The following is a 12635-nucleotide window of genomic DNA, read 5'->3' as shown; positions in this document are numbered from 1 at the left end:
AGCTTCTGGGAACCTGAACAGACAGCAGATGCACACCTCATCCTGCCCATTGGAACATGCCATACCGATCCTGGATTGTCTACCTCCAGATTTTTAACTAAAAGGGAAATTATTTTCTATCCTATTTCAGCCACTGGATTCAGCCACTACTTGAACATCGTGTATTCTGCAACCTCCCTTTCCCCCAGGTCCGCCATAGAGGCCTTCTATCAGCCAGGCAATGTGCTAAGTCTCTAAATACCTCGTCTTATTTCAAGCCTCACAAATACCCTGTTAGGTAGCTGCTATTATTAGTTCCATTTTACAGATGAAGAAACTGAGACTTATAAAAATGAATTTACTCCAGAGGCTATGGTTGTAATCTTTGTAACAGCACTGTCCAGTAGAACTTTCCACAGGAATGGAAATGCTTTATATCTGAGTTGTCTAATACAGTAGCCACTACCCGTATATGGCTGTGGAGCACTTGAAATATGGCTAGTTCAATTTCAATTTCATTAAATTTTAATTAATTAAATTTCGATAGCCACGTGTGGGTAATGGCTACAGTGTTGAATGCTTCAGCTCTCAAGACTCCATGTTGAAGCTTTAGAAAACAGCACCACCATGCCTTGTATTGATCAGGTGCTCAATAGATGTTTGCTTTAGTACTTTGAGTTGGATTGAGGTGAACATCAACCACATTAGACATAATCTATGTAGATGGAAAAAAAAAACGGAGAAAGGGAGAAACTTCAACAAATTCAGGGACAATATGAAAAATGATGAAGTTGAAGCGACAACAACAAAACACTCAAGCTCAGCATCAGCAGCAGGAGAACCCGCAACTCATTTTGTCCTTGCTCAAGCGGAGTCTGGAAGAGGTATGTCAAGATGGGCAAGGATAGCATATATAAACCCAGTTTAATAAAAGCTGGGCTGGCATCCATTTATAAAAACCTCCAGAGGACACTGAGGTTTCTCATACTGTCTATTAAGAAACTGTCTGTAAAAGGTTGGGATGGGTCTCACTAGGCTGGAAAGAATAAGTCCAGATCACTCTATTTAACAACCATTCATCATAAATTCCATTTTTCATTTGGTGGGGAAATGACAGAAACTTACTCACTCCTGGTTACAGCAATTCAGAGCCAAAAAAAAAAAAAAAAAAAAAAAAAAACCCTTCTAGTTATACTATTAGACCAAACTCTAAATTTTAGGCCCCTTTGGAATTTTTCACTCTTGCTTTTACCCCACTGAGGTGGAGCACCAAAGAATGCAGTCAGGGACCCACACTGTTTAGTGAGCTCCTCTCAGCCTGGCCATTCTGGGTGTGACCTTTCACTAGGTCCCTGGCATAAGGCAGCATGTCGTCTCCTGGAGCAAAGCCAGAATGTAAGATGAAAAGCCACATGCGGAGGATGACGCAAGGGAAATAATCATGACTTTCATACTGAGAGCCAGAAAGAAATTTGAGGTCTTAGGCACACTGGTACCTAAGCCTGGGGGTTTTACTCAGCATAAAATTCCCTTAACATTTTATTTTGCAGGGCTTCCAGCCACAGAACAGTAGGTATACTAGCAGTGGAACTTTGGGTGTGCCACTCTGCACTACCCAGAGAGGGGTCCAGATGGTGCTGTCCTGGGTTTCCATAATAACTTAAAGGGAAACATTCACAATGTCCAGAGCCCTTGATGTCCTACAGATGAAGGGGGAGGATGTCCTCAAATTCCAAGCAGCAGGAACCCACTTAGGTGGCACCAACTGTGACTTCAAATGGAACAGTGCATCTACTAAAGGAAAAGGGATGACGTCTACATTCTAGATCTGACGGGGGCCTGGGAGAAGCTTCTGCAGATGGCTTGTGCCATTGTTACCATTTAAAAACCAGCTGACCAGTGTCACATCCTTCAGGAACACAGGCCAGAGGGCTGTGCTGAAGTTTGCTGCTGCCACGGCAGCCACTCCTCCTGCTGCCCGCTTCACTCCCAGAACCTTCACTGACCAAACCCTGGCAGCTTCCAGGGGCTGCTTCTTCTGGTGGTCACCGATCCCAGGGCTGACAACCAGCCTCTCATGGAGGTGTTGTGTGTTAACCCACCGACTACTGTGCCCTGTACACAGATTCTCCTCTGTGCCTTGTGGACACTGACATCCTTGCAACAAGAAGGAAGCTCACTCAGTGGGTCTGAGGAGATGGATGCTGCCCAGTAAGTTCTGCATGCACCTGGTACCATCCTGGGTACACACCTATGGGAGGTCACACCTCATCTCTGCTTCTACAGAGGGGCTGGAGAGATGGAAAAGAATGAGCAGGATGTGCTGAGAAGGCCACAGGGAGGAATGTCAGGGTGAATGGACCGCTCCAGCTCCCAAGTTCATGGCTACTTCACCTGAGGTTGCAGACGGGTCTGAAGGTGCAGGCACCAGTGTGCCTGTCCAGCAGGTCCTGCAGAAGATGGGAGACCTCAGCCACCACTGTGGACTGGTCTGCAGCTCCCACTGCTCAGGTGACTGAATGGGTAGGAACAACCACTGAGTGGTCCTAAGCTGCCCTTCTCCAGGCTCTTATGCAGAAAAGAAATAAGGTGGATAGGAAATAAACAGCAGTTTCTTTCAAAACAAGACAAAACAATGTTGGTTGCAATGTGTTTGTATTAGGCAACTAAAGGGCCCATTCAGTCCAGAAAACATTGCTTTAGTTCCCACTATGTGAAGGTAATGCTAAATGCTAAGAGCACAAATACGAATACAGTGACACATATCATAAGCTTTGGGACATTCTGTAGCAATGTCTTACAGAGAACAAATATTTTTAAAATCGCTGCCATGCCTTACATATACTACTTCAGGTAAGTCTCAAAAGCCTCTATAAGATTGATATGATTACTCGTTTTTTCAAGTGAAGAGGTTGAAGTTCAAAGTGATTAAACAACCTGCTTGTTTGTACAACTGGTAATTACCACAACCCAGATCCAAATCCAGGCCTACCTAAATCCAAAATGTGTGTCCTTCTCACCAGGCTTCTCACTTCCCCCATCCCTTCCAAATACAACAGCAAGACAGTATACTCAAAGATTAGCCCCCCGAATAATATCAGGTATCTTCAGGGCCTGTAACAGCATGGCCTTTCACAGGCTGAAGTAACACAAACAATACCCAATCACATATCATAGTTGATCTCCAGCATCACAATTATCCTGTAAGACAAGTCCTGTTAATATTATCATGCCCATTTGACAAATAAAGAAACTAAGTCTCAGGGAAATTAATTGAGTTGGTCAAAACCATACGACTACTAAAGGAAAGAATCTGTGTTGGAACCCAACGCGACTTTAACTTCTAAGTCAATACTCTTTCAACTAACCACTCTGCCTTGAAAAACAAAGATTCTGAAATCAGAGTAAACTTTGGATTTAATATTAGACCCAATCCTCTTTGGGGAGGGTGGGAGGACTTTCTTACTTGATTACCTAGCAGAAAGCAATGGGTCTGGAAGCAGAAAACCACTAAGACATGCCTAAGGAATAATGAACAAACCAGATTCCAAGATAAAGGAAAGCTCCACAAGTATCAGGAGAGTACCAAAGACCCCCTGTAAATCAGATATGGACTAACACTGCTGAGAGTAGGGAGAAGCACAGACAATTGGAGCTGAGAAAAAAAATCTGATTTTGAATCCTAACTTTGTTGCTTACTATTTATGTAATTTTAAGCAAGTTATTTCAACCTCTTTGGACTTCATTACTGTTTTTATATCTGCCAAAGTAGATTACTGAATTTGCAAAGGTGAAGTGCTTTGGAAAAAGAATCAACAGTTTTAAGAAACTGCAAGTGCTGGGACCTGAACTAGAGTTGGAAGTTGTGAGGAGATTGGGGAAAGATTACATGCAAAACCCCCTTAACACTAACAAGAACCATGAGATCCTTTTTAATAGTATCTCTTTTTACAGAGAAGGAAACTGAGGTCTGGAAAAGTGAAGTACTTTGGCCAAGGTCACACAGCCAGTAAGTGCTCGAGCTATAACTTGAAACCAGGAGCCTGACTCTAGAGACCACACTTTTGCTCTCTGCACTGGGGTGCTCTGAAAAGCCAGGGAATAGCAGCAGGAGCAGGGCAGGAACACTTATGGAAGCTAGCACTCAAATTAAAGCTAAGAAGCCTGGAGAAAAATGACTAGCCCGGAGCTGCTGCTGCTGCTGCTGCTAAGTCGCTTCAGTCGTGTCCAACTCTGTGCAACCCCATAGACAGCAGCTCACCAGGCTCCCGCGTCCCTGGGATTCTCCAGGCAAGAACACTGGAGTGGGTTGCCATTTCCTTCTCCAATGCATGAAAGTGAAAAGTGAAAGTGAAGCCGCTCGGTCGTGTCCGACTCTTCGCGACCCCATGGACTGCAGCCCGCCAGGCTTCTCCATCCATGGGATTTTCCAGGCAAGAGTACTGGAGTGAGGTGCCATTGCCTTCTCCAAGCCTAGAGCAATGAGGGTCAAATAAAGCACTGGGCAACAAACAAGTAAAGAGGCAGCAACTTGAGGTTACAAATATCACTGAATAAGGCAAAACACGTGGTCAGAGGACTCAATTGATAAGAAACAGAAGACTCCAAGGGAAAAACAGAAAAGACAGAAAAAGAAAAATACTAATAGACAAATATGGAGATCTCATTAGCCAGTTGTTAATAGGAAAGGAATGATAATTGGGAACAGGGATGTGCTACATACTTCTTCTTTTATTACCAAGGAGCAATGCTGCTTCTGCAGCTTTAAAACTAATAAAACTAAAAGCACTAACATGTACGACAAAAGAAAAAAATATCACTGGATCTAGATAGAAGAACAGGGTAGAGAGGTCAAAAACCAAACAATCAGCTTGGCACAGCAGAGAATCCAAACAAAGTGCACCTAACTGGATCAGAATCCAGGGAGACACAGACTAGAATGGCAGAGCTGGAAGGGAGGGCTCTGAGACTACAGCTAGCTTCCACCCCTCCTTCATTTTTTAAGTGCGGGAAACTGAGGCCCAGAGTGGGAAGTGTAATGAGTCCAGGGTCACAGCATTCATTGCAGCACAGCACAGACACAAACTTGGCCCCAGGCTATAGGCAGTTCAGATTCTACAGATTCATACAAAAGACAGGCTGAGATGGAGGAACAGGTGCCAAAGAGAACACATTTCCTGACAACAGTCACTAAAAACACAAGTCTAGATATAGGGCAAACAATCATATGCCTTTGTGGGTGTGCAGAATCCCTGTGGTCTTCTTTGTAGAACAAGGGAATTTGGGGGAGAAAGTGGAGGGATGCCTGTGCAGAGAAATCAAGATTTTGTGAACAAGCAATTGGACCCAATGATGCAAAGAGACTATCTTTTCTGTAATAAACATCCATGAGACTTCAGGTGAGTCATTTAATCTCCCTCAACCTCAGTTTCTCCATCATTTGGATTATCTCACCAAACAAGGCTGTTGTTACAGAATCAGGATTTCTCAATGTATTTGGCAAAATTCTCGAGGACAGGGTTTGGGAAGTTACTTTAATACCTGTGTTTTGGAAACACTGCATTCTCTGCCACCTTGGAGACTCAAGGTGCACATGAAATAAGCATTTCCTCCCTGGTAAAGTAAAAAGGTAATAATGTTTTTCTAGAATAGCTGAAAGCATTGAGATAATGCATGTTAGGCATCTAGTTCCATATCCACGAGTGTGCGTGCTCAGTCGCTTCAGTCATGTTTGACTCTTTGCAACCCTATGGACTGTAGCCCGCCACGCTCCTCTGTATATAGGATTCTCCAGGCAAGAATACTGGAGTAGGTTACCATGCCCTCCTCCAGGTAATCTTCCCAACCCAGGGAACGAACCGCATCTCTTATGTCTTCTGCATTGGCAGGAGGAATCTTTGCGCTAGCAGCCCTGGGAAGCCCTACCATACCTGACACATCACCAGTACTCAATAAAAGAGAATTATTAATATTACTGAAATTTTTTACTGTATTAAGCCTAGGAAAAACAGGTATAAACATCCAATAGGACTCTTTTATGTTGTCAGCAACCAAAAACTCAACTCAAACCAGTTTGAGCAAAAAGTAAAATTAGCCCACACAACTGAAAAAACTTTTCCGGCTTTCATCAAAACTTGATCCAGAGGCACCCATCATTTGCCTCCCACTCTCAGCCTTACTCTCCTCCACATTATGTGCCACAAGGAGGCAATGTGCCATTCAGCAACACCATGCCTACAATTCTCCCAGGTTGTGGTCCAGCGAAAAAAAAAATCACATCTTCCTGGTGACTTCCATCTGAGTTTGGGACTTTGGAACAATGTCAAAGCATCTTAGGAGTAATGAGTAAGTGAAATATATCATACTGTACATGTTATATATACTGGAAAAACAATGTTATTAGGAATGGCAACTATGTGAGGTGATGAATGTGTTGTTTACCTCAATTGCGGGAAGAATTTCAGAATGTATATGTATATCAAATCATTTTATGTTGTACAGTTTAAATATATACAATTTCTCATAAAACTGGGAGAAAATAAAACACTAAAATAAACAATGTTATTAGAAGGATTTAAATACTCTAGCCAGGACTGAGTCACAAGATCTATTCCAGGTGAAGCCCTACCAACTACAATGGAAAGAAATGGTTCTCTAAAGGACATCTGGGTAGAGCTGAGAAAAAGGAAGAGCAAAAAAAACAAATATCTATTAGAAGATAAAATCTTTGTAACAAACTAATAGCAAAACAGCAAATAAAAAAGCAGACATTTTCATATATTATTGAGAGGGCAATTTGGCAAATGCACGTTCTTTTTGCCCAACTCCATTCCTAGAAGTTTATCTTGTACATAAATCACATCAGTGTGCAAGGATTTAATTTAAAGGGTGATCATTGAAGCAACAGTTGTAACACAGCAAAACACTGTCCATTAATATGAAAGTTGTTAGATTATTATATTCATAGGGAAATATTACAGTTGTGTTTTAATAAGGTAGATATATATGTTCTGATATGGAAATAAGTCTATGATATGCTGTAAAGGGAACAAATTGCAAAAAAGTAGATAAATTTGGTCCTGCTTATGTAGATACATGGGGCTTCCCAGGTGGCTCAGTGGTGAAGAATCTGTCTGTCAAGCAGAAGGTGCAGGTTTGATCCTTGGTTGGAAAGATCCCCTGAAGAAGGAGATGGCAACCCACTCCAATATTCTTGCCTGGAGAATCCCATGGACAGAGGAGCCTGACAGGCTGCAATCCATGGGGTCACAAAGAGAGTCAGACACGACTGAGCAAGTAAACAACACATGTAGATATGTAAAAATATATATGGAAGAATATCCAAAAAATGAGTAATACTATTTATTGCTGGGGAAGAAGTACTAGGGAGTTAGAAAGAAGAAGGAAGAAGACATTTACTTTTCACTTTGTATCCTGTGGGATTTTAATTTGTTTACCTAAATACACATGATTTTTATTGCTTTAAAAAGTCTAAAAAACACCTGTTTATGTGACTATTAGCATAACTTGCAGTTTGCAGCACTGACTCTACAGGAACAAAAATGTTTGCTTTATGTGCTGAAGAAATTTATTAAGTTACTAAAAAGATTTGTAAATGGAATTTCACCATGAGACTCCACATACTTCTAAAAAATTGACAAGTCTTCTCGTTAAGAAGCAGTATAATACTGTCATGCTATTCTAGCAAATTATCTGGGCTACTGAATCAACTTGGTTCATTTATTTACTTTGTTTATCGGTCAGACCAGCCCATTACAGGATTTTGCCACTATAAATTGGCCCCTGGACTGACTCGTTCAGGCAGGAAGAAACTCCATCAAACCCAATAATTAATCGGGCAGTCCTCCTCCATATGTCGTGATGACTATTCATTAAAGCAATGCATATGGCTCTTACCTACATGTGCTAGCTTTTTGCTTTTAGTCATGGTTCAACAAATTTATGAACCTTAGATCCAATGGAACAAAGTAAAATTAGTACAGAAAATATTATAATTAGGTTGACAGTTTAAAATCAGAAAAGAAAAACTGAAATTGAGAAGAGATGTTGCCATTAAAAGTAGAACTCATGACACAGGAAACACCTTTTGATGGCCTTCTATGTGCAAGGTACAAGGCTAAACTCTAGAAACACAAAGAGATGTATATGACATTGTGCATGCCCACAGTCTTCCTATTTGTTTGAAGAGATAGCACATGTATTGAAAGAAAACTAAGTAACTATATAAGGTTATCACGGGCCAATGCCTATATTTCTATTCATCAAGATTCCCATTTAAGATGCATAAAGCATCTTAGAAGTAATGAGTAAGTGAAATATATCATACTGTATATATTATATATACTGGAAGAACTATTGCTAAATTTACAGTGTTGTTATGGACTGAATATTTGTGTTCCCTCCAAATTTGTATGTTCAAATCCTAACACCTAGTGTAATGGGGTTGGGAGATGAGGCCTTTGAGAGGTAACAGGTCTTGAGGGTGGAGCACTCATGAATAGGACTAGTGCCCTTATAAGAAAACACATGAGAGCTTATTCCTTCTCTCTGCTCTTCCCTCCATGTGAGGATACAGTGAAAGCACCAGTCTGCAACCCAGAGGAGGGCCCTTACCAGATTCTAACCATGTTGGCATCCTGATCTCAGACGTCAAGCCTCCAAAACTGAGAAATTTCTGTTGCTTATTAGCCACTCAATCTACCTTGTTATTGCATCCCAAACTTATGTAAGTGTATAGCAGTTAGCCATATCACTTTATAGAATAAGAAATGAATATTACCAAATTGAATTGACAATGCTTTGGCAACTTAAGTATTAATAATATAATTTCTATATGATTAGTTTTAAAATATACACCAGAAGTACAACCAAAATAATGATTTTGAATTATCATTGTGAGTGACATAAGATATAATCATCATAATTACAATCATAGCTAACATTTGCCTGGTATTTATTGTGTGCAAGGTACTATTCTAAGTTACATAGAAATATATATTTCATCCTCACAACAATTTTATGATGCAAGTAATTTCTTATCCCTATTTTATAGATGGGCTTTATATACTTTACACCTGGACTTTCCAGGTGGCCCAGTGATGAAGAATCTACCTGCCAATGCAGGAGATGCGAGTTCAATCCCTGGGTCTGAAAGATCCCCTGGAGAAGGAAATGGCAACCTACTCCAGTATTCTTGCCTGCATAATGCAATGGACAGAAGAGCCTGGTGGGCTATAGTCCATAGGATTGCAAAGAGTTGGACATGACTGAGCACGCGTGCGCGCGCGCACACACACACACACTTTACAGAGAAACTGAGGCACTGAGAAATTAAATAATTTGCTCAAGGTAAGCATCAGGGCCAGACTTCAAAACTAGGCAGGCTGACTCCAGAGTCTATACCCAAAAACACTATGATGAATGAACAATATGCATTCTCTGAATAATCATTTTGTTCACATTTTTAAAGAGAAAATAGAAGGCGAAGAATAGTAAAGATATGATTTCTTTATTCTGGAATTCTGCACTTCCCTTGAAGCCTCAAGCCATGCCTTGCACATAATAGACAATTGATAAATACCTGTCTTACAAACGGTTGAGCTCTTGGGATCCGTATTTCCACCCGCCTTCAAAAGCCCTGACCGTGTGACTTTTCCCTAGTAGTCTAGTAGACAGGGTGGCTCTCGTCCCAGGGTTCCACACAAGAAGCAGAAAGAGTGTCTGAGAGAAAGTGTGTAACAGAGCAGAACACAGTCTGAGAACCAGCCCTGACCCCTTTTAGTTATATAACCTTGGATAAGTTGGTCCACTCCTCTTGGAAATGAATGCTCACATTTTTCAAATGAAAGAGTTGGATCAGATGATTTTCAAACTGTGCTTAGAAGGAAGGAAGAAGGGGAAGCATGTGAACAGGTGCGACCTCTTCGGCTTCAAGGAGAGTAGCTCCCCTTAAACCTGTTTTACATATTAAGTATATGAGATTTTGTTGAAATAATGGAACTCGAGGCTTTACAAAGTTTGAAGACCACTGGATTTGATCAAACTCTTAAGTACTGTCTCATTTCAAATACTCTGTCCCTCTTGACTGCACAGGCACGCTCCAATATGTCAGACTATTTGTTCTGACCTGTTCAAAAGACATTTTAACTGAATCTTAGAATTCTTTCCATCATTACAATTCTGGATCTATTCTTTCAGAAGAGAAATTGATTTTTTCCCTCCACCCACATTTATCAGTCCATTTTGGGGAGCTCTTCTTGCCACATCTTAAATAAGTAAATAGGATAACTGTGGTAATTGCCTGACCTGCAAAAAGTATAGAACTTCAAGGTTAATGTTCTTGGCACAAGATTTTCGCTACAAACAGCAGAATTCCTCTAACCCTTTGCTGAGGCATTGGTTCAATAATAAGAGAAAATCATGCTATGTACTGAATTACTCAAAAGAGAATTATCAGAGAGTTGATGGTCAAACCATGGCTAAACTATACTCCAAAAAGAACTAGTCTTAAAGAATTTCAGGGAAGACCTTCACTAGAGACATAGCAGAAGATACAAATATTTAACAACAATAAAAATAACTATAAAACAAACTATAAATCCAAGAATTGGTACAATCCTACCCCAAATGTTGTGCTAATTGCTTACGTTTAATTTTATAATTTAGCACTTCCTTCCATATGAATGAAAATAATTGTTACCATTAAGCCTATTCATTGTCTGAAATTCCTTTAGTCGGTTTTCATTAAGGACTGTCAAACACATACATCATTTAGGGACTTCTAAATCTAAATTTTATTGAAGATATATTACATATGGTTTAATATTTCAGTTCAGTGATGGCCATCAGCAATAAGCATTACTCCAAAAGTGGGATTAATTAAATATTCTAGCAAACACAGTGATCCAAATAGCAAAGAAAAATTCTGGGCACTGAGCCCAGATTCCCCACCCTCTCTTATGGTGTATCTCATGTCTCTCTCAGATGAACAAGATAATCAACAAATCTTTCATCATTATTATTGAATTTGTAGATGTGCAATAAATGATCAAATTCCTCTTCCAGGTTGCCTATTAATTTTTTTAAGCAGGAAAAGTTGCACACGAACTGCTCTATAAAAAGGTATTTTCAAAACTGAGGAGAAATATAGTTGTCAGAAATAAAATATAACTCTCCATGATGACCAGCAGTTTTCTTCTGAGTTTACCACTTCTCCAATGACTGGTGGGAAATGCTGCTATTCTATAATTATGAATCTGTTTTTGTTATGCTAAAGATATTTCAACTTTGTATATTATAGAGAAAATGAATCACAGCTCCACAGAAACCAAGAAATTCAGAGCAAACTCATGGTCTGGTCCCTCAGGGATTACTGGTTTTGTATTCATCAGTTAAGGCTGATAATAGTCCAATTTTGAATCTCAACTTTACATCTGAACTACTTGGTGTTCCTATGTTCATCTATTGTAACACTGAGGTGGTAGGAGGAGCTTCAGGAAGAATATTTATAAAGGGGCTTATTCATCAAACTTTCCTGGTTCCTCTTCTTCATTTCCTCTCAGCTCTCAGCAGCAGCTACTTAGTAACAAAATGGGAGCATCTAGCCCAATCAAACATGACCTAACAACAACATTTCCGGTCATCACCAAATCTGTATTTTGGGAGTGCCAGGTACCTTAAATCTTCTATCAAAGCACTCTCTCAGTTCAATGAGGAAGCTGTTAAGAAGGCAAAATCTTTGAAGCTAGAGCAGCTAATGAAACAAAAATATCTTTCCAATAAATTTGTCAGGTGGTTATGGTCTTAAGTAAGTCACTTCTGTGGACTTCAGAATCTTCACCTTTAAAATAAGGATAATATTTCTCCAGGTTGTTGTGAGGCTAGAACAATAACATGTAATGTACTTTGTACAGAGTACTCCATAAATGGTAGCTAGCTTTATTATTATTATCATTGTTAGAAATATAATAGAGGAAACAATCACTTAGAGAAAGGAACCAGCACAAGAACATTCAGTGAATAGACTTCACTGAGTACCTGAATAGAGCTGTGAATATAAAAATGTGTAAGGTCCCATCTCTGCCTTCTGTCTAGGAACTCACACTCAGTAAGAAAGCAAACAAATTCTATTACCAAATGCTCTCTTCACTCCATTTTGATGCAAATCTAGAAAGAAAGGGGTAAACTGAGACCCACATCAACTATTTCTTAGGTGAAAAACCTTCCTAAGTGGTCAGCTTTTTTCACTATGGCTAAGGATACTCCAACTCAGTGTGCCCTCTCCAACCTGCCTCCCCTCCGTAATCAAGAAATCCTTATTTACACACTACTATATATAAAGTTGATAATGAATATACTTATTAGATAACTAATAAGTATAGCAAAGGGAACTCTACTCAATACACTGTAATGACCTTCATGAGGAAAGAATCAAAAGAACAAAAAGTGGATAAACATACATGCATAATGGATTCACTTTGCTGTTCAGCTGAAACTGGTACAACATTGTAAATCAACTATATTCCAATTTTAAAAAACACAAACAAAAAAGAAAGAAAGCAATTTCAACTCCCCTCATTTTAGAGATAAGAAAGGAAAAAAAGTTCCCTTTCTCTAATTTTTTCCTAAGTACTCTT

At 39.8% G+C, this 12635-nt stretch overlaps 1 pseudogene; it reads left to right on the top strand.

The window, feature by feature from the left end:
• Positions 1-1658: 1658 nt before the first annotated feature.
• Positions 1659-2529, top strand: LOC102389060 (annotated as a pseudogene).
• The last annotated feature ends 10106 nt before the right edge of the window (positions 2530-12635 follow it).

Source organism: Bubalus bubalis, chromosome 6 (assembly GCF_019923935.1).
Source record: "Bubalus bubalis isolate 160015118507 breed Murrah chromosome 6, NDDB_SH_1, whole genome shotgun sequence".
Classification (NCBI taxonomy): domain Eukaryota; kingdom Metazoa; phylum Chordata; class Mammalia; order Artiodactyla; family Bovidae; genus Bubalus; species Bubalus bubalis.
The sequence above is the reverse complement of the archived record's forward strand: the minus strand, read 5'-3'. Positions and strand labels throughout refer to the sequence as shown.